A 23,485-nucleotide genomic window follows, 5' to 3' on the forward strand; every position below is an offset into this window, starting at 1 on the left:
AACGACGACTACTCAGCAATAGGCGTCGAGCAAGATTCCCAAGAGCAGAGCATACCGACCCAAGGAGCAAGGAGTGAGCAGGTCCCTGCCGGGGAACAAGCCCAGGCCAACCCACCGACATTCAACTCGGCTCCTCCGACCCCCTCAATGGAGTAGATGATGGCCTAGATGCTCCAGATGATGTCGGTGCAGCAGCAGTCCTTGCTGGCGAGCCAACAAAATATGCAGGAAACGGTTCTCAATAACCAGCAGCAAATGCAGGAGTTCATGGTCCAGCAGACCGCTTTTCAGAGCGAGATGTTTGCACAGCAGTCGAGAGCAAACCAGCAGAAGCAACGAGCTAACCCACCCAAGTTCCTCGGCCAGCAGGACGAGGACTTGGAGTTGTGGATTTTTCAAATCGAAGAGCACTTCGCTGCCTACACGACCGAGCGAGAAAGTAACGACTCGCGGTTTGTTAATATGGTGGTCCCCTTTCTTGGTCCCGACGTAATGTCGTGGTACCGAGAATTTAAAGCCTCGGTCGGCGAAGCACCTCGGACACGGTCCTTGTTCAAGGAACATATTAGGGCTCGGTTCCGTGACAGTGATTTTGAGTACAAGCTGCTCACGAAGATGTATGAATTGCAAGTGCCGGGGACGCAGCAGGAGTATACGTCGAAATTCATGCTCCTGTTGTCGCAAGCCTCCGTCGAGATTCCCGACGTGATCAAACGTTGGTTTTATCAACAAAATATCCGGGCGGACACAGGCTCATACATCTGCCAGAATATCCCGACGAGCCTTCAAGACACTATTGAGCACGCGCAGCGGTTCGAAGATGCCCGAAAGCCAAGTCGTACTCGCGCTTCGGCCGGATTGACAGGCGCCAGCACGATAGGCCGCCAGGGTGGTCGCCAGCAGCAAGGACGTGGGCCCAGTGCAGGAGGGTCCCCACATCCCCGACCAACACCGCCAGTGAGCCAGAGTCCGATCGCAGGAAGTGCCGAAGTAACGTGTTTCACCTGCGGCGTAAAGGGCCACAAGTCGCCAGACTGCCCGAGGAAGGGCACTGGCGCAAAAAACTAGGCATCTCGGCGGGCTGGCGCCCCGCCGAGAGAGGCTGCACTACCGAAGATCATACGGTAGCACCACAGCCAGCCTCTGCGACTCAGCACGCTTTCGCCTATGAGCGCGATGACGCAGTGCTGAGTCGTCAGAAAAAATCTCTTTATGGTTACTTGGAGCAGTCGGTATCCGTGAATGACACCACTGTCGCCGCTTTTATCGATTCAGGAGCATCCTTCAACGCTATCACACCCGCGCTGGCAGAGAAACTCAACCTTGAAGTCAAGGAGCATAACCACCCCCTGAAGTTAAAAGTGGGAGCAGGCCGCGTCTCATTTGTCCCCCGACGCACATGCACCCTGTCCGTACAGCTTCCAGGATTTTCTCGCTATAATTTCACGGCGTTCGTCCTAAAGGTGCCTGAATCTCAAGATGTATTACTGGGTATGCCTTGATTGGTCGAGGTCAATCCCTTAATCGACTGGTCCAAGCGAGTAATTACACCAAGGTCAACACCGGACAGTAGCCATGGGGTGCAGGCGTTGCCATTTAAGCCATGCGCGCCACGGCAGAAAGCTCGTCGCATCGCTGGACAGTGCTCCTCGCAAATTCGATACCATTCTCCTATCTTGCACTCATACAATTTTACTTTCAGCACGGCCACGATGGTACGCAGGGCCGAACTCGAATTGTTCAGAGTCGTGATATTGCCAAGCTACTAGGTGAGAAGGACAACGAGTTTTGTCTTTTTACTGCGTCTGAGACAGCGAGATCGAAAGCTGACGACGCGTGGTGTGCTCTGAAGAACTCACCCGCTTATCCTGTCATCAGCAAATACCGCGATCGAGTGTTTCGTTCCACACTGGCTAACGTTCCTCCTTCCCGACACGAAGGCATGGACGCCACAATCGAAGTTGCAGATGCCACACCTGTTCACCAAAAACAATTCCCGCTCTCTCCGGAGCAGAGGGCGGCAATTCAAGCGTGGGTTCGCGAGATGCTACAAGCAGCAATCATTAAATCATCATCTTCACCCTACTGTGCGCCCACACACAAAAGTTCCGGTGAGTGGAGGATTGTACATGTGAGATTGGGTTTTGACTGCGGAGTGGAGCCACCGGACCGTGGTCTAACGGCGTCGAGAGTTTGAGAGAAGATGACCGAGGTCTCCTATTGGCTACTCACATTTACCGCGCCAGAGTGACAGAAAGCTAGTTAGTGACTGTGAGGCTCGGCGGGTCCTAATAAATTCTCGCCGAGCTCTCCAGGTAGTCATAGTGGATACCCTTTTGCATCTTATTAGGAATCCGGACTTAAGGCGAACGCTCGTCCGGTTGTAGGATCAGACCGAAAGCTCGGTCAACACTAGATATTTGTATAGACATTAGGGATTAATTATAGTCGAGGCCTCACCGCCTCTAACTATTAAATCAGAGCAGAATATTCCCCCCAAGCCATCAGGGTCAAGTCCGTCTACGGTAAGTCTAGCTAGCTTAGCTGTAGGGTCTGGATACGCTCGGCCGACGCGGGGTATGTCTGCCGGTGAGCTTAAGGTACATTGACCGAGAGTTCGCCCTGGTAAGGCCAAGAGTGGATAGTGGCCGAGTGTTGGGAGGTAGAGAGTCCTCCCTGTACGTTTGTACGTTGTCCTGGGTGCGTGGCGTGGCCCCCCAGTGCATTTGACTCTTTGGCCGAGGTTTCACCTCGGCGCCCCTGTCAAAGGCCTTGACTGGCCCGGTACCCTTCCTTTCTGAGGGACCACAGTGGGTTTAGCGCGAAAGCGTTTATATTTACGCACCCCAGCCGTTGCTCGTGGCTGGCGGTGCCTGTGTGTGGGCTCTACCTACCTGACCGATACTTCAACACAAGGCATATTTCCAGCCCGGTGTAAGGGATCGAGCCTGGTCTTCAGGTTTAATCCCAACAATCTTCGCCGACCTTTCGAGGGAAGCGTGTGTTGTTGGTAGAACTCGTCCCATTGTCGAGGCTGAGGGACGAGGACTCGTAAAATCGTGAATTCCTACACGACAACTGGTGCCGCGACCCGGGAGTGGTGTGACCGAGTGTTTGTTGTTACGGTCTGTGTAGTGTGGTGTAGGAAACATCAGTTTTGTGGAGCACCCAAGTGGAACAAGGTACCAAGACAGCCAAAAGCGAAACTGACGGTACTACTCGGCTGGGTGGGTACACTGTACCAATCAGCCGAGTTGTACCGAGCTAGCGTGAGCCAGAAGACCAGGCAACTCAGCTACGAGGTCGAGAGAGCGCCAAGAACCAAGGGCTAACTAGCGGCGATCAGAAGACGCGCACGGAGTCCTCAGCCGAGTCCACGAGGGAGCTCAGCTGAGACCAAGACGAGTTCAGTCGCCGGACTCGGCTAACGGTACCATGTACCGTCCGGATAAGACAGAGCCAACCAAAGGTACAATGTACCGTCCGGATACGAGCTCCGCCGAGTGCAAGGGTCACTCCGCCGAGTCCAAGGGTCACTCCGCCGAGTCCTAGCGTCGCTCCGCCGAGTCCGTCGAGTTATCCGGACAGCTTATCCGGTTCAGCCGAGATCGAAGCGTCGCTGAGAGGGTGAAGGGTCGGCCGAGATCCGAAACCACTCCATTTCACTTGATATTTGTATAGGACCTTAGGAATAGTGGAGGCGCCCTTTCAGGGCGCCCAGGAGACTTAAGAACGAACAGAGCAGGATTTTCTAGGCCCACCACACGTGTACACTTCTCCGTAAGTCACTGCGCGGGGTCGGATTATGCCTGCCGTCGTAACATGCACCAGGGCTTTCGAGCCCTCGGTGCCGTCCTCATAGTCGTCGTAGGCGTGGTCCGGCTCCGCCACTTCATCAAATTCTTCGACGAGGTTTCGCGAGAGCGAACGGGGAACCCCGCTGTGTCCCGCGGACAACATCGCGTCTTCCTGGTCGTCCGTCTCCTGCATCGCTGCAGATGACTTCTCTTCCAGGTCATCATAGTCCATCATTTCATCCTTGGCGTCGGAATCTTCATCCACCGACTCTTCGAAGCTGACCGACCGTTCGGTGATCACCGACAACCGAGACGTCAAGTCGCTAGCGACGGTTGACGAGTACTCGGTGGGTCCGCGCGTCGACCTTGCCGGCGTTGCTGGTACCGCTGACTTGGATCCGTCCGCCATCTTGTTCTTCTTGTTCTTGTTCTCTTCTCTCTTCTTCTTCTTTCTCTCCTCAATGCTCGTTAAGGGGCAATACCTACTGTGGTGTTGTAGCACGCACAAAATCGTCAAATCTGGATACTAGCACAAACCACAACAATAGCCGAGCTAGTCGGTTCTTGTTGGCCTGCGCTGAGTTGCCCCAAGCGTTCGGCCCTTCCGGGACAGAAGTGGCTCGCCTCCGCCGAGACCAAGTACCTCAAGCCAGTCAACTCACGGAGGTATGCCTCTCGGGTACCGACGGCAAGCACAATCCGACCCCGTGCAGGGACTTACGGAGAAGGATACACGTACGTGTGGTGGGCCTTGAAAATCCTGCTATGTCTGTTCTTAAGTCTGATGGGCGCCGTGAAAGGGCAACTCCACTATTCCTCAGGTTCTATACAAAGATCAAGTGAAATGGAGTGGTTTCGGATCTCGAACGATCCTTCAACCTCGCTACGACGCTGCAAACTCGGCTGATCCGGATACGCTGTCCGGAAAACTCGACGGACTCGGCGGGGCGACCCTTGGACTCGGCGAGGCTCCTATCTGGACGATACACCGTACCCTTGATCAGCCCTGTCTTATCTGGACGGTACATGGTACCGTCAGCCACGTTTTGCGGCCGAAACTTGACTTGGACTCGGCTGAGCATCCTCCTGGACTAGGCTGTGGGCGTGGGCGTGTCCTCCAGTTGGTGCCGGTTAGTCTTGTGCTCCTGGAACTCCCTCATCTCCGTAACCGAGATTGGCGGGTCTCAGGCGCACCCTACCTCGACGAACTCGGCTGATCGGTACAGTGTACCCATCCAGCCGAGTAGTACCGTCAATTCCGCTTTTAGGCGGCTCTGCTACACTGTTCCATTTCGGTCTTCGGTGTTCTACAAAGACGAAAGCTCCCGACTATACAAAAACTGGGACGGACTATACAAATAGCAGCTCCTTAACATACAGCCATAGACGAGGCTTCACCTCATTAGAAGACATGCGGGGATCCGAAGTGATTCTTCAAACTGGCAGATTGACTCTGAAAGATAGACCCTACAGCTGTCAACCAATCCGTGGCAACTCGCGTTTGTTCCAATGATATTTCCGGCTTCTTTTCTTCTTCACAACGAGAAACCCGCTGCAGAACGCAAGTCCAAACAACTTGCTGCAATATCCTCACGTCACACACGAATCCTTGCAACGAAGACGACATCCGCTTTTTCTGCCGCGCCAATACAGAGTAGTATACAACAGACCACTTGGTTTTCCTCTCACCATGCTCTACAATCTTCGTCGTGGTGCCGATGGCTCGACCGATGCGTGCCGCAGAGGGACCAAGACACCACCGCCAAAAATTACAAAGCCATGGTTACAAAAAAGCCCCGGCGCAGTTTATAAGACTATGTGCGGCTTTGAAAATATCACTGGGTGCAGGCGTGGGCATCTCTAAGAGCTGCAAGGGTTCTATGCAGGCACATGTATCTACTACTACTGGTGTGTCGGCGTCTGCAACAAGTACTCCACCGATAGCCAGCGTTACGCGTGCGCGTAACATGAACAATGGTGTTGTGTTTGCTATCGTGGATCGAAAGGAGACCCGAACTGGTATTAAGTATCGGGTAAAATGGTGTGATGAAGCTGGTGGATTTCGGTGGGATGACACCTGGGAGTACGGGATTGGACTGCGCGAGGATGGCTTCAATCGTGCGTGCGATGTTGTGGACGCATGGAAAGAGTCGGACGTCTCTAGCTACTATACATTTTGCAACTTAAATGGTCATGTTCACCACATTGGGGCTTCGCCGGAGTGGCTCTGTACATTTTACGTGCTAGATATTGCTACTGACCTGGTGGGTAATAACGGTTGGCACTCCATGGGTCAAACTCATCAATTAATTGAAGAATGCGCTGGCAGGGGCAAACCAATTTCACCTGAGGGAGTGACGTACGGTGAGTTGCGCTGTTACGCAATGCTCGCGAATTCAAGAAGTCGTAAGCAAATTAGCATGAAGGTTCTAGATCAAAGCATGCTCGGTGGGGTGACCGGCAAGCAGTCTCTAGGTAGACTAAGCACCGAGGCGCTCGCTGAAGGGGTTTATATCTGTGCAGTAATTAGTTCACTGCGCATGACGCACAGTTTCGCAATTTCGGTTGTGTGTGGGGAGAAATTCGTCTACGATGATGATACTACTGGCGTGAAGATCGAGAAATGCGATTTAAGCTGGATTTATGGTGTCTCGTTCGTGAGTCGTGTGGAGATCTCCTCCTTGTGTACCGGTAGCTAGGCTCGCATACATTAGTCGGTACTTCGTTGCTGATATGCTTTCCATTGGATAATTCTAAGAAGATGAAGCTCAGATCATTAGGCACGTTCTATTACATCTCATTTATTATCGCGAGTTATAATCGTTCCGATCGGACGATTATATACAACTCTAAGTATTCATCAAAAATACTATAGCTAGATGGAAAAGGTCTTCTGCACTGATGAATTGCATACAAACTTTTAATATTCTTCGCCCTCTCATGTTTGTTGGCCATAACCATTCTGAAGCGATGACAATTGATTGTTGACACCTGCAACCTGGAATCAATTCCTCGTGGAGATGCGTGTGCACAACGCTGTGTGGGATTTTGCTGAATGGTCCGGAAACGACTGAGCTCACAAATATGCGCACGAACGAAAAACACAATCAAAACAACGGTTCAATAGTGAAGACTGACTTTGAGCTCCAGAAGAAACTTGTCGTCATGAGGTCGGCTCGTGCATCCTATCACCGTGTCGCCTTCAATGAGCACATGCTGAAGCTGCAGATGGCGTACGACTGTGGCAACATGACTGGGGTCATTGACGCAACGGTTCAAAGTGTTGTACATGCTATTCATCTAGCTCGCGCACACGATGGTGCTTCGAACGTTGAGGAAGCGTATCAAGCAGTATGTATACGAGCTTCAGATGTGCTTGGACCTGCCTTACGCATGACACGATTCGAACCTGAATTCGCGTCTGAATCTGATACGCCCTCGCCTGTATTTGCAGCAGCGAGACTGGAGAAGGTGCTCAAAGCGTATCAAAGCGGTGTGGTGAGTCTTCTCGACGAATGCCGAGCCGTTTGAAAGCGACACATGGTCTTTTCGGCAAAGCGGAAGGGGTCCCATCGTTGTAGATGAGGCTTAGTATCTGCCTGAAGGGTTCTTGTTTAGATGCTGATGTCGCTCAAATGCATGTATTCGTCTTCCTCATCCATTTAATATATCTTGAACAGTCAGAGCCGTCCATGCGAGAGGCGATCTACCCACTGCTACGGGACGTGACGGAGAATTACGTGGGGAAATTTTCACCCGAGCCTTCTGAGTTTTGGTTGAACGCTTTTAGTCGACGATTTCGGCACCTTAGAGCAGCTAGTCTTTCCAGTAACTCGACTAACCAGTTTTCCAACCTTATTCGGCGCAGAATGGATGATAGCTTATGCTGAGCAGCTATCAGATGCACGCATGCCAGAAATTTGCCAAAGTATCGGCATCCACATACCTTCATCTTAAGATCTACGGGCCATTCTTCTGTTAGCATTTCAAGTTTGTGTGAGCGACGTAGCGGCGATTTAGTGGTGAGGTCGTACAGATCTCTCTCCTTGTTTGTCATATGTTCTTCTTGTTCCTCCGTCTCTTCGGTTTGGTTTTCTATGAGCAGGTCCGTGGCTTCTTCAGTGTCATGACCAGACTCGTCAGCTATGATGTTAGGTTCTCTCCCTGATGTTAGAGCAAAAACCAAACTCATAGCAGTAGTGGCCCGAGTGTTGCTTTCCGACACAGAGCCATCAACTGTAGTGGGTCTAACTTGACTCACTACTTTAGCTTACACGTTGCGCAACGTGTATGAGGAAGCGTAAGTACTTAGTAATTACTTAGGTTAATTATATTTGAATACACAAATATAAGTTAAGTAAGAAAGGACTCCAAGTGACTTAGATTAGGTAAAATGAGAACTGTATTGCTTGTAAATTGATCTTCCTCTACAATCTGCTAAAACTGTTTATCACCTATGAAAGGGTTGACAGCGGCTGGCTGTCAGAGCCCCGCTAATATGCATATCTCTGATTGGTAGAAAGATGCTGCTTTCTACCAATAGGATCTTTGGGTATGTGTGGACCACTCATTGTGGTGGTCCACTTCAATGTATCCATTGGTGTGTCTTACACCAAGGTGAGGAAGTATTCAAAACTTTTAACAGATAACCTATCTGTTAAATTCACAAGTGGCTTGCAGCCACTTGTGCGTGTAACCCCGTTACACCATCCCCCCTTAAGGTTAGACGCGCGGGGTCTCCGCACGCCAATCTTCGGAATTGACCATTCGTCAATTCTCCGCGTTTGGAGAAGAAATCCGCGCTCATTCAACGATGAGCGCGCCTCAGAAGAAGTCCGCAAAGTCGGTGGGGAGTCATCTCTCCATCGACGACTACTTCGAACGCCAGAAGGCGAAGTACGGCGACGTCGTCGACTTCGACGACGACGACGACGACGATGAAGATATGGAGGGCGAGGAGGACTCGCCCTCAAAGCGTAAAGACTCAGTGTCGAGCGAATCGCTCGACCCTCATGCGAAGAACATTCGCCCGCGTGAAGGGGACGAATCGGACACTTCGAGCTCGAAGCGTTCGCGAACTGAGAGCGATACCCCACTCGCTTCCGCTGGGGCTCTCAGTACTCCGCGCGCTGCGCCTGCAGCGCGTGATGGCAAGGCTCAAGGCTCTCCGCGCGCTGCGCCTGCAGCGCGCGATCCATGGATGCCGTCCGCGTCCGAGATCGCGGACCGGTATGGGAACTCGGTACCTCCGAATGAGGTGCCGTTGTACGTATGCAGTGCCATCAAAGATGACACTGTGGCTGTCGAGCTGCACTTTGATGCGGAAACGCATCAAAGGCGCGATTACTACATCGGACTCTTTCATGAGCTCCGATGGTTTCAAAGCAAGAAGACCTCTTCTCGCAGCAAAGTGCCCGAATGGCAGGCAATTTGTCAAAGCTGGAACGCCTTTGTTGAAAACTTCAACAAAAGCCGAGTGCTTACCGTGATCGGATTAAGCAAGCGCGTGATCGCTTCGAGACGTACTCGAAGCGTGGAAAGCTGGAGCAACTTCATGTTGCTGCTGAGGAGGCAAATGTGCCGTGCGCTGTGCCCGAGGGCTTTCAGTGCACGAAGTGCTTCCCAGGCGCGGTCCGCTTGAGCGACCGCGACCTGAACGGGTACACGTCGTTCCGTGTGCCCGAGAGTCTCAAAGAGCTCCGTGCTAAGTTCTTAGCACGTGAGGGTTCGGGCGCTAGCGATGATCGCAGCGCTCGTGTTACTTCCGCTGTGCCAGCGCGTACTGCTCCTCGTACGCCCTCACCATTTCCGGAACGTCCTCCAGCAAGACGTTCCGCGGCTCTCATGTATCTTGATGGGGAGGAAATCCGCTCCAACGAATACGAAAACGAGCCCCTTGAGGGTTCGTTTTCGGGATACTATGGTCAACAATCCGCTCAACAATCCAGCGGGTTGAGCCGCGGGCGTCACGGATCGGCGGTGGCGGGGGTGGGAACACGCCCCGGGTATGATCAGCCCCGGGCTGATCAGTATGCGCCTCTCCACGACCGGGTGACCGTCGTGGAGCGTCTGCAGGGCGCTTAGTTCGCCGCCCTGACACAGGAGCTGGCGAACCAGAAGGCCCAAGTCGCGGCGGTCTCGCAGACCGCCTCGAATATTCAGGTCGAGCTGGGGACCCAGATGAAGGGGTTGCTCCAGCGCGCGGACGCGCTGGAGGAGAGGCTGCTCGTCGCCGAGGCCAAGTCCTCCGCTTCTGCCTCGGCTCCTGCCGAGGCTTCGGGTCAGCTGAGCTAGATGGCTCGTGCTGCAGGTATGGCTTCAGCCGTTCGACGTAAAAGGTCGGATGGAGACGCATGCTAGACGGTATGTCTAGCGTGTATGCGTTGCCGTGCCGTGCCAACACAGTGAACGGCCCGATGAAGCGCGGAGCAAGCTTGCTTGCTCCGAAATCCGAAACTGCATGTCTAGGCAGGTTTTGTGTAGCTAACAAAACTAATGAACCAACTTTAAATTCATTTGTGTTGCTTCTGCCCACATTGTCTGCGTTCAGCTTCTGTTGATCAACAGAAGCTGCTATTGTGTCTTGGACAAACCGAATTACGGCTTGTCTTTTGGTGATGAAACTGATTGCATCCGAGCTGAAGTCATTCAGCTCGCTCTACGCTAGAGGCCCGGCCTCTGCGTGGTTCTTTGCGGTGTCTGCGCCCTGCGCAGACCCGTGGTCGTTGGCCTTGTTGTTGGGGGAGTCTGCGCCCTGCGCAGGCTCATGTGGTTTATCCATTGTTGCAGCTGACACTGTGCAAGTGTCAGCGGTTTTCTGCGGCTGCTGTTTTGCAGTCGTAGATCCTCCCCCACTTATAGTGGGAGCCACCACTCCGAGTAAACTCGGTAGACGTGGATGCCGCATGGCATTCACGTAGAACGGTGTATGCCCGGTCGAGGCATGCACTGAGTTATTGATGGCAAACTCTGCCATCGATAAGCACTCGCTCCAGTATTGGAACGAGTGAGCGTAGCTCTTCAACGTATCGACGAGCACGCGATTCACGCGCTCGGTTTGACCGTCCGTCTGCGGATGATCCGCAGTCGACATGGAAAGCTGGTTCCAAGAAGTGTAAACACTTCTTGCCACAGGTGCGCTGTGAAGCGCGGGTCTCTGTCCGACACGATGTCGGTCGGCATGCCATGGTGTTTGAACACCATCTCGACGAACAGACGGGCCGTCTGCTTCGCGGTCACTTCTGCCGGCACTGCAGCAAGATGTACCATCTTGCTGAAGCGGTCGACGAAGACCACAGCACCGGTGTTCCCTCCGCTGTCCGGGGGAAGCCCAAAGATGAAGTCCAAAGACATGGACTTCCAACACTCCGACGGAGTCGGTAGTGATTGTAACGGAGCCTGCGCGAATGGCGCAGGCTTTACGCGTTGGCATACCTCGCAAGCACGGATGTACTTGCGCACCCACTTGTACTGGTGGTGCCAGTAGAAGTCGCGCGTGAGAAGGACGTATGTCTTCTCACGTCCAAGATGTCCCGCAGTCGGGGCATCATGGTATTCGTACATGATCCTGAGTCGCAGGTGATGGTTATTCGGCACGACAACGCGATCCGAGTTGTCGTAGACTGCATTGCAAAGCAGTAGGCCGGCGTGCACACGAAAGCGGTGTGCACGCGCTCGAAGGTGCTTGGGCAGCTTCTGACGGGACTTGTCAGAAGGCGCTGTGCCATAGGCCAGCAAGAGCTTCGCGTCCGCGTCGTGCGCGTACGCGGCCTTCACGTCGTCCAACAGAGACGATGTGGGTGTGCTCGATCGTGTGACGTCAATGGCATTGACGTCAGCTGCTTCTGCGTAGTCCGGCCGACGTGATAACGCGTCGGCCACTACATTCAATCTTCTGGGTTTGTATTCGACCCGGAAGTTATACTCCGCAAAGAATGAGAGCCATCTCGCCATTCTTTGTGATATGTGTGGCGACTTCACTGCGGTGTGCAGTGATGCATGGTCGGTGTAGACCACAACTGGTCTACTTCCAAGCAAGTACGCTCGGAACTTTGCGAGTGCATATTTCATGGCAAGGAGTTCCTTGTCATGCACCGGATAGTTGCGCTCAGCTGGCTTCAGCTGACGCGATTGGTAGTAGACGACACGATCACGGCCCTCGTGATCGTGCTGCATCAACGCGCATCCGATCGCGAAATCGGATGCGTCACACACTACGTGAAATGGGCGCTCTTGGTCAGCCACTGCCAAGATCGGCGCCTCAGTCAAGCCCTGCTTGACTGCTTCGAATGCCTTTTGGCAATCGGGTGTCCACTTCCACACAACTTCTTTCTTAAGAAGCTGTGACAGCGGGCGGATCTTGCCCGCGTAATCCTCCACGTACTTGCACAAGTACGTGGCCAAGCCAAGAAACTGCCTCAGTTCCTTGACACTTGAAGGCGTTGGCCATTCATTGATCACTCTGACCTTTTCCGGGTCAGGGCGAACACCATTCTTTCCGACGAGACACCCGAAGACGGGTATCTCGCTCGCCCCGAAGATACACTTCTTCAGGTTCGCGTAGAGCTTTTGCTTTCGCATAAGCTCAAGTAGCTTCCGGAGATGCACCCTGTGCATCTCAATGTCGGTCTTCTCGTCCACAGCCCGGCTGTGGATGAATACATCATCGAAGTAGCTCGGTGCGAAGTCGCGCACCGAGCGCAACAAGTGCGTCACGCACCTGTTGAAAGTCGCAGGGGCATTCTTAAGCCCCTGTGGCATTACTAGACATTCCTAGAGCATGCCGCTTGGCGTGCTCACTGCCGTGAGAGGGATATCGCTCTCACGCATTAGGATTTGATAAAATCCATCTCGCAAGTCGAGAGCACTGTAAACGGTGCTCCCGGCCATCGAATCGATGATAACATCTTTTCGCGGTATCGGCGTCTGCGCCGGTACCGTCGCATCGTTCAGCTTGTTATACGCATGAACGATGCGCTATCCGCCCTGTGGCTTTTTGACACAGAACGTCGGAGCACTGTGCGGGGACTTTGATTCCCGCACTTGTCCAGCTTTGCGACGACTTTCAAAGAAGTCGTCGATCGCTTTTACTTGCTCTCGCGGCAGTGGCCACTGCCGCGTGACGCAGTACTTCGTGCCCGACACGAGATCAATCTCGTGCTGAATACCCTTATCCTGCGGAAGCTCCGCAAGAATCTCTTCCGGGAGTACGTCTTTGTACTCCCTCAACAGTTCGTAATAGGGACTCGACTTTAACGAGTCCCAACCTTGTTCCTCGAAGCGCTCTCGCTTCGTCTTCGCACTGAGAGTGTCTTCACTCTCAGTGGTACTTCCCATGAAGAGCTGCCTCAGCTCTTCGCTCTCGCTCTCCGTTCTTTCGCTGTTCGAAAGAACGCAGACTTGCTCGATGCGTCCATCGTGCGAGTCGCGCGTGAAGCGCTTCCAGCTCATGGCTGGAAGCGAAGTCAACTCCGACGCCGTCGTCGGAGGCCTAGCGAGTCCCATGTCACGATACTGGAATCCAGTATCGGTGCGCGTCAAGACGCTTAGCGTCTCGACGTCCGGCGTCACCGCCCCAGTCTGCCCAGCAGACTGTTCTTGTTGCGTCTCGGTCCCGGACCGAGACTTGCGCAGCGTTCTCCGCATGCGCCGTCTTCTTGTTGTGCGGAGCCGGGCTCCGCACAGTTGTTGTTTTGGTCCAGGCCCGGCCGTGGACTGTTGTTCGCCGGCGGACTCTGTCCGCGGGCGCGCGGTATCAAGCCCGGCTTGACCGCATTTTCCTTCGTGCAGCCCGGCTGCACGGTAATGTGTCCCTTCGCCGGCAGACCCTGTCTGCGGGCGCGTGATATCAAGCCCGGCTGCACGACAGCATGCAAATTGCGTCAGTGCGGTACGTTTGTAACCGTCCGCACTGTTTGCAGCGTCAACTCCCGGAGTTGACACGCCTTCGTCACCTCGACGCCATTCATTGGCGGAGCCCCTCATGACCGAGGGTGCGTCGGCTCCCGGAGCCGACGCGCCGTTGTCGATCTGACCTCTTCGGGTCAGGGACTGTCCCTTACACGATTGAACGTGGGTGTTGGTTCCCGGAACCAACACATCTTTTTCTTCCGACGTCGGCAGCATTGCCGACGCGGGTTTCACTTGTGCGCGCCCTCGCGCACTCCTTGGGCACTCCGGGACAGCGGCATAAAGCGCTGTCTCGACTGGTGAGCCGCGCGCACCTGCTGGTGCGTGCGCTGCGGTAACAGGGCCATCGCTCTCCGTTCCGCTGTCGCGTCCGAAGCGCACGAGCGTGCGCTTCTTCCAGTCTATCACCGGATCATGCCGTGCAAGCCACGGCATGCCCATAACAACGTCGAACTTATCGTCCAGGTCCAGGACGATAAAGTGTTCGACAAACACTCGTTGTTTGTACGAGAAGCGCACGTTCACGACGCGCTTCTCAGTCTTCACGATGGCACCTGTTGCCAGTCGTACCTCCAGAAGACTTCGAGGTACATTTACCTCCTCGAAGTCAAGTCCCGGCAGGCTTCGTAGTCGAAAAAATTGTTCGACGCGCCTGAATCCACCAAAGCTCGAAGAGAGTCACTCGCTCTCTTCGAGTAAACCTTCAAGATGACTAGGTTTGGCCTGTCATCTTGTTTCTTGCAGCGAGATCTGGTCTCACTGGGGGCTGCAGTCCTCAGCGTCGCGTGCCCGATGTCGGCACGCGCGACTGCATTACCGCCCCGCGCCTACTGGATGTTCGCGTTTTTTGTTGGTCCGCGGCGATACCTAGCATCGCCACGACGGCCACCTCCAGGGGGCATCGGAGCTGTGCACTCCCGTGCAAAGTGACCGATCCTTCCGCAACGGAAGCATCGCACGTTACCTCCCTGCTGCTGGTAACCAGCAGTTGTTGCGTTCGAGAGGTCCATTGGATCTGGACCTCCCGTCCTCGCTACCGGGCGCGGTTGCGGCCTCGGTACGTTTACATGGAGTTTAGCCTGCCGCAGGCTAAACTCTTCTTGCATAGCAAGAGTGATTGCAGCTTCGAGAGTACTCGGGTACTCTCGGAAGAGATAGGTCTTCACGGGCCCATCTCTAAGTCCTTTCATGAACGTGACGACCTTGGTCGCCTCGTCAATCGGGTTAGTCACGATATTTGATACCAAATATCGTGCGCGCTGCGCGTAAGCATGGACGTCATGCTTACCCTGCTGAAGGTCGAGGAACTCCGCCCTCGACCGGAACTCGTTTTGCGGGGGCTCAAACGCTTGTTTGAGCTCCTCTTTGAACACTGCGTACGTGCTGAAGCACGTAGGATCGGAGAGTCGGCGTCCATACGCCCAACTCCTTGCGCGTCCGCCAAGACAGGACATGGCGAACGCGACCTTCGACAGCGGATCGACGATGCGTCGAGCCGCTATGGCTGTGTCGAGCTCGACAAGCCATCGGAGGAGAGGCTCGCCCTCTCTTCCCACGTAATTGCTTACGCTCAATTTCAATGATTGAGCTCGCGGTGTCGTCCCTGACGACGCCGTCACTGAGGAAGCAGCGTCACGCTGCTCCTTCATGATGAACCCCAGAGCAACACCATGTTGCTCCGTCGGCGATAGCGTACGCAGCATCGTGGCTATCGCCGCTTCTCCAATGACTGTTGACAGTCGTTGGAGGGCCTCCCACTCTGGGTCAGACAGGTGGGGGCAGTCAGCGCGTGCAACATGCGTTGCAGGCTGTTGGAGCTCTCCATGGGCACCTCCGTGCTCATGTGGTTCTCGGCTCCGCGTTCGTACACCGCGTACGAACGTCAAGCAGTCGGTCGTTGGACGGACTACAAAGTGCTACCAGGTGTAGTGGGTCTAACTTGACTCACTACTTTAGCTTACACGTTGCGCAACGTGTATGAGGAAGCGTAAGTACTTAGTAATTACTTAGGTTAATTATATTTGAATACACAAATATAAGTTAAGTAAGAAAGGATTCCAAGTGACTTAGATTAGGTAAAATGAGAACTGTATTGCTTGTAAATTGATCTTCCTCTAAAATCTGCAAAAAACTGTTTATCATCTATGAAAGGGTTGACAGCGGCTGGCTGTCAGAGCCCCGCTAATATGCATATCTCTGATTGGTAGAAAGATGCTGCTTTCTACCAATAGGATCTTTGGGTATGTGTGGACCACTCATTGTGGTGGTCCACTTCAATGTATCCATTGGTGTGTCTTACACCAAGGTGAGGAAGTATTCAAAACTTTTAACAGATAACCTATCTGTTAAATTCACAAGTGACTTGCAGCCACTTGTGCGTGTAACCCCGTTACACCAACGGCTGAATCAACCGATCAAATGTAAATCTGAATGCGCCTTCCTCTTCATCGCCTTCACTGGCGCCAACGGCGTCTGCACTAATTTCGAGGACACGAACGAGATTTGGGTCCGAAGTTCGTTCGAATTGCACCCAGGATACTTCTGCCATAGTTATCGCCGCTTGCACAAGGTTGGTGGTCGGATTGGTATATAATCGGGCTTCGCTGGTTGCAAAGGCGTTATAGACTCTATGAAGTCACAAAGCATAAGAAGTAACCGTCTCGTATGATGACGGCACCGCTGCAAAAGCAATTTAATGGCGCCATTAAGGATCTCACACGGATTATTAGTAGATGTGTATCCTGCGGTGTGTGATATGCCTGCCAACGCCAATAACGCCCTTTCAGCCATTGCGACTCGAAGTACTCGGAGACGTCTGTCAGATGCGAGATTGCCCTCCATTTCACCAACTCACGTTCTCGACACAGCTTGAAGTCTTGAAACTGATAGAAATGTGCATGTCGACGATCGAGGCCATGCTAACATCCTAGTTTTGATGGGTAGATGCTGAACTCGCTTCCGTACATTTTATAATACATGGAAGAAACACATGAGTTTTTTCGCGTCTGCAAACGCCGAAACAGATTCAACCCCCACAAATCGCGCGTCATCTGCGTCTCCCATGACTGCATCCACTTAGAGAGAAACACCGCGTACTTCACGTACAAAACCCGCAAAGCTACGAAAACGTTCAGTGTATTCGTGTGTGGTCCGCCAGCTGACAACGGAAAAGGCTCCAACTTGATAGGCTCTAGCTTTGTCAGTGAATCCACATGTAACTACAGGGTAGCCGATGTCACTTAATTTAAAAGTGGCGTCTGCGTGAAACTGGCACTTCAACCCGGAATTTGCAAACTGCAGGCACCCATCAATCATCGCTAACATTGTAATGCCAATAATGAAAGAATCTTCATCTGATCCCAGTCCTACGTACGCGTATTTTCGCTGTCTAAGCTTGCGTCAAACGAAAATGCAGTTTCTGCTTTCATGTCGGACCGATAACAGCGAAAGCGAACAAGATCTTGCACAGCTTTGAGTGACTTCTTTGTGCCTTGGTCTCGACGAATACGCTTCAAAGCGCTTTGAACCTGCTTCAGACTTGGCCAACCACAGCTTGTTACTGGAATCTGCGTCTGCTTATTCAAATTAACCAAGATGAGTCTCGGGGGAATACCTATCTCATCTTGTTGAGCCAGAAATCTCTTCATTGGCGTCGTGACGCGGACAGGGTGGTTCGTACTGCACGGGACAATACCACGTCTGTGACCATGCTCGTTCACCCAAGACGTCCAGGTATCTCTGGCCGTACATGTGAATAGGTTCCAGACAACGGAGCAAACCCCTCATTCGCTACAGGACTTGCTGGTACACGTAAGGCGTCTCTCAACCATATCATGAAGACCATCACATACCGGGCAAACGTCAAAGCCGCGCTTAAGGGTCACGGCTGAGCAGCGCATTGCATCGTCGAAAGGCACCATAGCTGTCCTCCGAGGTTTGAGCTGAAACTTGACGCCATGGCTCCATGGCTTAGTGTTTGTTCTTATGCGAGGCTGCTGGTTTGGGGATATACTACGTATAGTCGTTGGTTCAAGGTGATCCTCCAAAAATACAGTGGTGTATGAGTACGCTAAGATATCAGCAAGAATTATCACTAGTTATAGTTCACCCATGCACAATTGCGCCGATCTGCCTGTACATACAGACACCACTCGCATGTTACGTAGCCATTCTACATGGCATGTATGACACAGGACCATCCGGTTTGGAATGCCCCCAAGTCTGTATGTTGTCTGGCAAGTCTGTATCTTTTGACTCCCTCGTCTTCCACAAAACTTGGCGTTTTCTACACCACAGCTGTTCTTTGCGATCTCATCCAAAAACACGAGTTACTCCGCAAACGATTAAATTGGCAGTAGTTTGCACGGTACACTTCAATTTCGGCAGGAACAGCCTCTCGAGCTGCTCTGGACAGCACGTGCACTTCGACAGCGGCTAGAACTTCCGGAAGCCAACGTGTGGTCGTCTGTCTTGGATTGTCCTAATTGACTACGCCCTTCTTGAGAAAAAGATCGTACCAGAGGCGAAGGGTTGGCTGCTTTGGCCAAATAACTCCGAAACATACGCACTTGTGACATCATAGACGTGCATCAGTGCCACAACTCGCCAATCAAAGTCGTAGTTGTAGATCATAGTGAGGTGGATTTGAGGTAGGGTGTGAAGGAAGACTGTGAGAGCTGGAGTGAGATAAGTACGAGGTGGGGCAGATTCGCTGGGCTTGAACGCCATTCACTTATACCGCTGAAAAGCGGCAAAAGTAGAAGGTGTTCTTTAAAATTGAGCTTAACTGCTGAAATGACCTACCCCCTGACCTCATTATTGTTTTTTTCTCCTCGCTAAATCGAAGTGCTTCGCTATTCTGGATGTCCTATCTCGGGATAAATGGCCTCCGTATTGCCAAAATCAATTAGAATTTCAAGTCATGCTGCTATGCTGACCCATCCAGTTGAGTTTAAAATGAAATATATGCTCTTAAGCATACCTCTAAGCAACGATAATACCTGTGAAAAATGATTTATCTGTCTATTCAAGCGACATCCGTCGGAGGTTTCTCTCGAACAACATACAGTTGGAGTGTTGAAGTTAGGCTGTCACAGTCACTCCTGTTTTAGTAAAGCTTCCGGTATAACGTTTTCCCCGCATGCGAAAATGGCACGCATACAAAACCCAAGTCAAATGCCCGAAATGCAGTAATTCACTGTGAAACATCGTGCGGTTTGCACGAAGTATTAACACATCTGTCCGACTGATAGAAACCATCGAATGTGTTGAGGATTATACTGATCCCCACTATACTACTTGCAGTAAGCGTAAGACAAAAAGGCTGAAAGAGAAGAATCTAAGAGAAGAACGGCTCAGTTGAGAATACACGCTGGACCAACAAGGTGGCTTTTGCCGCCCAGCTGATTGTTGTCGTTGCTTCCATCTCTGTGTGACCAGCACCAAGGAGGCCACTCCGCGTCAGGTTATGAGCCCAAGGCTCATGCGAGGGAAGCACAACAACTAAGACATCATGGCGGAGCAGAAGAAGGTACCCAAGGAAGCACGTGAAGAGAAGAGGACGATCCCACCGTTTGACGGCAAAGACTACGAAGTCTGGCACGAGCGAGTGAAGCTCAAGCTCGAGAGGAAGAAGCTGTGGAAGTACTGCAAAGAGGACCTGCCCGAACCGGACGAGAGCAAGGAGGAGGAGGCACACGCGACATAGACGAGTGAGATGTCCCACGCGAAGGAAATCATCTACGATGCCATGACAAATAACATAATGAAGACTGTGAAGTATGAACCCACTCCATTTCGAGTCATGGAGCGCCTGAAAAAGAGATTTAGGGGCAAGACGTACTTGAAGTACGCTGAGGAGAGAGCCAAGCTCAGTCGTCTCCGTCTCACCTCCAACGGTAACGTACCCGATCACTTGAGTGAAATGCGGCGGCTAATGGAAATTATTGCTGCTGTCGGGCGTCCCGTCGATGAATACGTGAAACCGGCTCTACTTATTGGATCGCTGCCGCGAGAATACGACCATGTTGTACAAACATATCTTGCCAGCCACAAGCCTCAAAATCCTGACGATCCGCCCAACTATGAACAACTTGAACTCGCATTGGAGATGGCTTTCGACCATCGCCAAGGTCGTAAAGCAGAAGGCACCAAAGACAATGAAAGTGACGAAAAAGCGTTCTTTGCTGGTGGAGGACGCGGCCGTGGACGAGGTCTCGGTCGTAGTGGTGGTCATGGCGGCAACCGAGGTGGAGGATCAAGTCGTGGTTTTGGTGGTCGTGGTTTTGGTGGTCGCGTCAAACAAGGTGGAGGTCGCGGTAGTGGACGTGGCCAAGCAAACAGTGGACAGCAACAGAGTGGTGGCTGTTTTCATTGTCATGACGCAGCACACCATGTGCTTGATTGCCCTTTTCTAGGTAAGCGACCTCCAGCCGAAGATCGTAGCGGTACACAAGCACAGAAGCGCGTTAAGTTGAGTGGCGAAAAGAGTGCTAAGGTTGTGGAAAAGGGTAACTACGCTAATGAAAGTGATGATAGCGCGTACGTTATTCTTCAAGTGATGAAAATGAAAAAGGCGGTCGCAGACAAAGCCAATGATAACTGGTACCTGGACTCCGGGGCATCGAGTCATATCTCGAACCAGCTGACTGATTTTGTGGAGTTCACGCCGTTAAGTGCCCGAGTTCGAGTTGGAGGAAAGAATTCGCTGAGTGTAGAAGGTATTGGCACTGTAGTCAAAGAGATAAAGACCTCTGGTGGGAGGTGCTCGCTGACATTGCGGGGAGTACGCTATGCTCCTGAGCTTCAGTGCAATCTCTACTCAGTGCGACGGCAATTGAACCAATCTCTGCCTGAACGTGATCGTGTGAAGGTGCACTTTGATGAGGCAGATCGCGCAGATGTTATCCTACACTCTGGCGCGACTACCGCTCAAGTTGATGATACTAATCTATATCGCTTGAAGTTGGAGAGACCACGAGAGGTAGCCATGGTGGCGCAACCAATCCAAGTGAGTAGTTTGGAGAGGTGGCATGCGAGATTGGGGCACCCTGGTAAACTGCATTCAATGCACTGTTCAGCCACGATCAGTGGCCGTTGCCGCATGTGAATTTGCGTATCCCGATCGGTTTCAATTGCGAGACCTGTGTGAAAGGAAAATTAACGAGGAAAAGTATGAAGAAACCTCGTTCACATACTCGTGAGTGGTTGATAGGTGAAAACGTTCACGTGGACGCTTGGGGACCGTATGCAGAGCGGTCTTTCGGGGGTAAACGGTACTTTGCCGTGTTTGTAGATGATGCGAGCCGATATGTCACAGTGTATCTACTCGAGCATCGTTCGGAAGTGTACCAAAAGTTTGAGGAGTACTATGAGCGTGTCAAGACGCAGCAGCACGTTCGAATGAAAGCATTGAGATCAGACAATGCAAAGGAGTTCAAGAAGCTGCAAAGTGTATGCGAGTCGAAGAATGGCATGGAATTTGACAGCAGTATCAAGCATACTCCGGAGCAAAACGGTGTCGCGGAGAAAATGGTCCGCACCATTACAGAGCGAATGCGATGCATGATCGTTCACTTCGACCTGCCAGAGGCGATGTGGGCTGAGGCAGCGATTACAGCTGCACACTACGTGAATATTATGCCCAGCTCTGTGCGAGGCATGGAAGTTCCATACGCTGTATGGCACCGCCAGACTCCTGCGTACGAGAAGTTGCGGACGTTCGGCTGCGCTGTCCTGTCGTATGTAGACAAGGTTGAACGACGGAAGATGCAGGCGAAGGCACGGGAGGCGGTCTTCGTTGGGTATTCGCGAGAGAAGCGAGGCTATCGCTTGCTCGATAGCAAGACCAACAAGGCCTTTTACAGCCATACTGTTGTGTTCTACGAAAATAAAGCTGGTCGATTGTGCACAAACGCAGCTTCACCACCAAGTTTGGCCTCTACAACCGAATATTTTGGAGTTGATAGCTCAGCGGAGGATGATATTGAGCCGATGCTGGATGAAATGCATGCGGGAACAAATGATGAAGACAGCTACAGTAATGGAGAAGATTGTTGGCCTGGTGGGGCCAGAGACTCCAGCGATGGAGGTGATTATCGGTCTGGTGGGGCTGATGACATTCCAAGTGGGGCAGTCGAACGAGTTGTCCGGGCAGGTGGGGCCAGTGGGGCCAACAAGCGAAATCCCAGTAGTGATGCCGAAGAACCTCGGCCAAAGAGAGTGCGATTTGCGGCATCTGAAAGCGGTCGTTCTAGCATGGTGGCAGAACGAGATGAAGAACGTAGAGTGCGCTCTGCGACGCCTGAACATGGTCGTTCTAGCACGGTGGCAGAACGAAATGAGGAATGTGTCAATGGACATGAGGCAGACCACCCGCAAGGTGAGTGTGTGCCAGGAAATTCTACACGAGGGCGAAAAAGAAACGATAGCGGTAGGCGACGCAAGCCACCGGCTACTGACGAGATGGAATCATTACCAGAGAGTCACGAAGTTGAAGGAAGCAAATCATCGGCTACTGAGCGGGATTCGGAAAGGCAAGTATCGAGTGATGCTGCAAGTCCGGAACGTCTGCCAACGTCCACTTGTACAGCGTTACGCGAGTACAAAGCCTCGAAAGGTACTCATCCTAAGAACCCTCCAGTGACGCGGAGTGGTCGGATGAGTAAGCCGCCAACGTGGTTCGGTGACTATGTCTACATTGCCTACGAAAACACAAATCCAGATGATGATGTGAACCCGTTGCCTGCTGGATGGAGGAAAGCACGAGCTGGGTTGCAGCGTGCTATGGCTAACGAGTTAATCCTGGCATGGTGGGAGGATTATTGCTGCATGGCTACTGATGAACTCACAGAGCCAGACACATTTGGTGAGGCTATGGAAAGTGAACACTCCATGTACTGGAAACATGCAGCCGATGATGAGTATGATGCATTGATGAAGAATGATACCTGGGAGTTCCTCGTGAGAACCACATGAAAGTGCTGCAGAATCGCTGGGTCTTTCGCGTTAAATATCTCGCGAACGGAGAGGTCGAGAGATTCAAAGCGAGGCTCGTAATCAAGGGCTTCATGCAGATTTATGGCATCGACTACCTAGAAGTGTACTCGCCTGTTGTAAGGCTGGAGACACTGCGAATTCTTTTGACACTTGCTGTTGTCTGGGATTATGAAGTGCATCAGATGGATGTTACTACTGCTTTCTTGAATGGAGCGATAGACGTGGAGGTCTATTTGGAGCAGCCCGAAGGCTATAAAGTGAAAGGTAAAGAAGACTGGGTGTGTCGCTTGAAGAAAAGCCTTTACGGCTTAAAACAAGCACCGCGGGTGTGGTTTCAACTGCTCAAGTCGTTCTTGGAGGAGCAGGGCTTCACGATGCTGCAGTCGGAGGCCTGCGTGGCTGTTAAAGTAATTGATGGACAGTTGATCTTTATCCCTCTCTATGTAGATGATTTGATTCTGTTTGCTCCATAGATGGAACTCATCAACAAGATGAAGAAGATGTTCCAGGATCGGTTCGCGATGAAGGATCTTGGAGAACTACATTATATTCTTGGTTGGGAGATCACCCGCAACCGGGCAGAAAGGACAATGTTCATTGGCCAGAGGAAGTATGCTGAGTCCGTTCTAAAGCGCTTCAATATGCAGAATTACAACGGTTGCAAGACGCCTAGCACGGCAGATTTGAAGTTGAGCAACGCTATGAGTCCCACGGAAAATGACGAACGAAAATTAATGAGATCGAAGCCATATCGTGCAGTGGTCGGCAGTTTGATGTACCTA

The sequence above is a fragment of the Phytophthora cinnamomi genome (genome assembly GCF_018691715.1).
Source record: "Phytophthora cinnamomi strain GKB4 chromosome Unknown Contig43, whole genome shotgun sequence".
Taxonomy (NCBI): Eukaryota; Oomycota; class Peronosporomycetes; order Peronosporales; family Peronosporaceae; genus Phytophthora; species Phytophthora cinnamomi.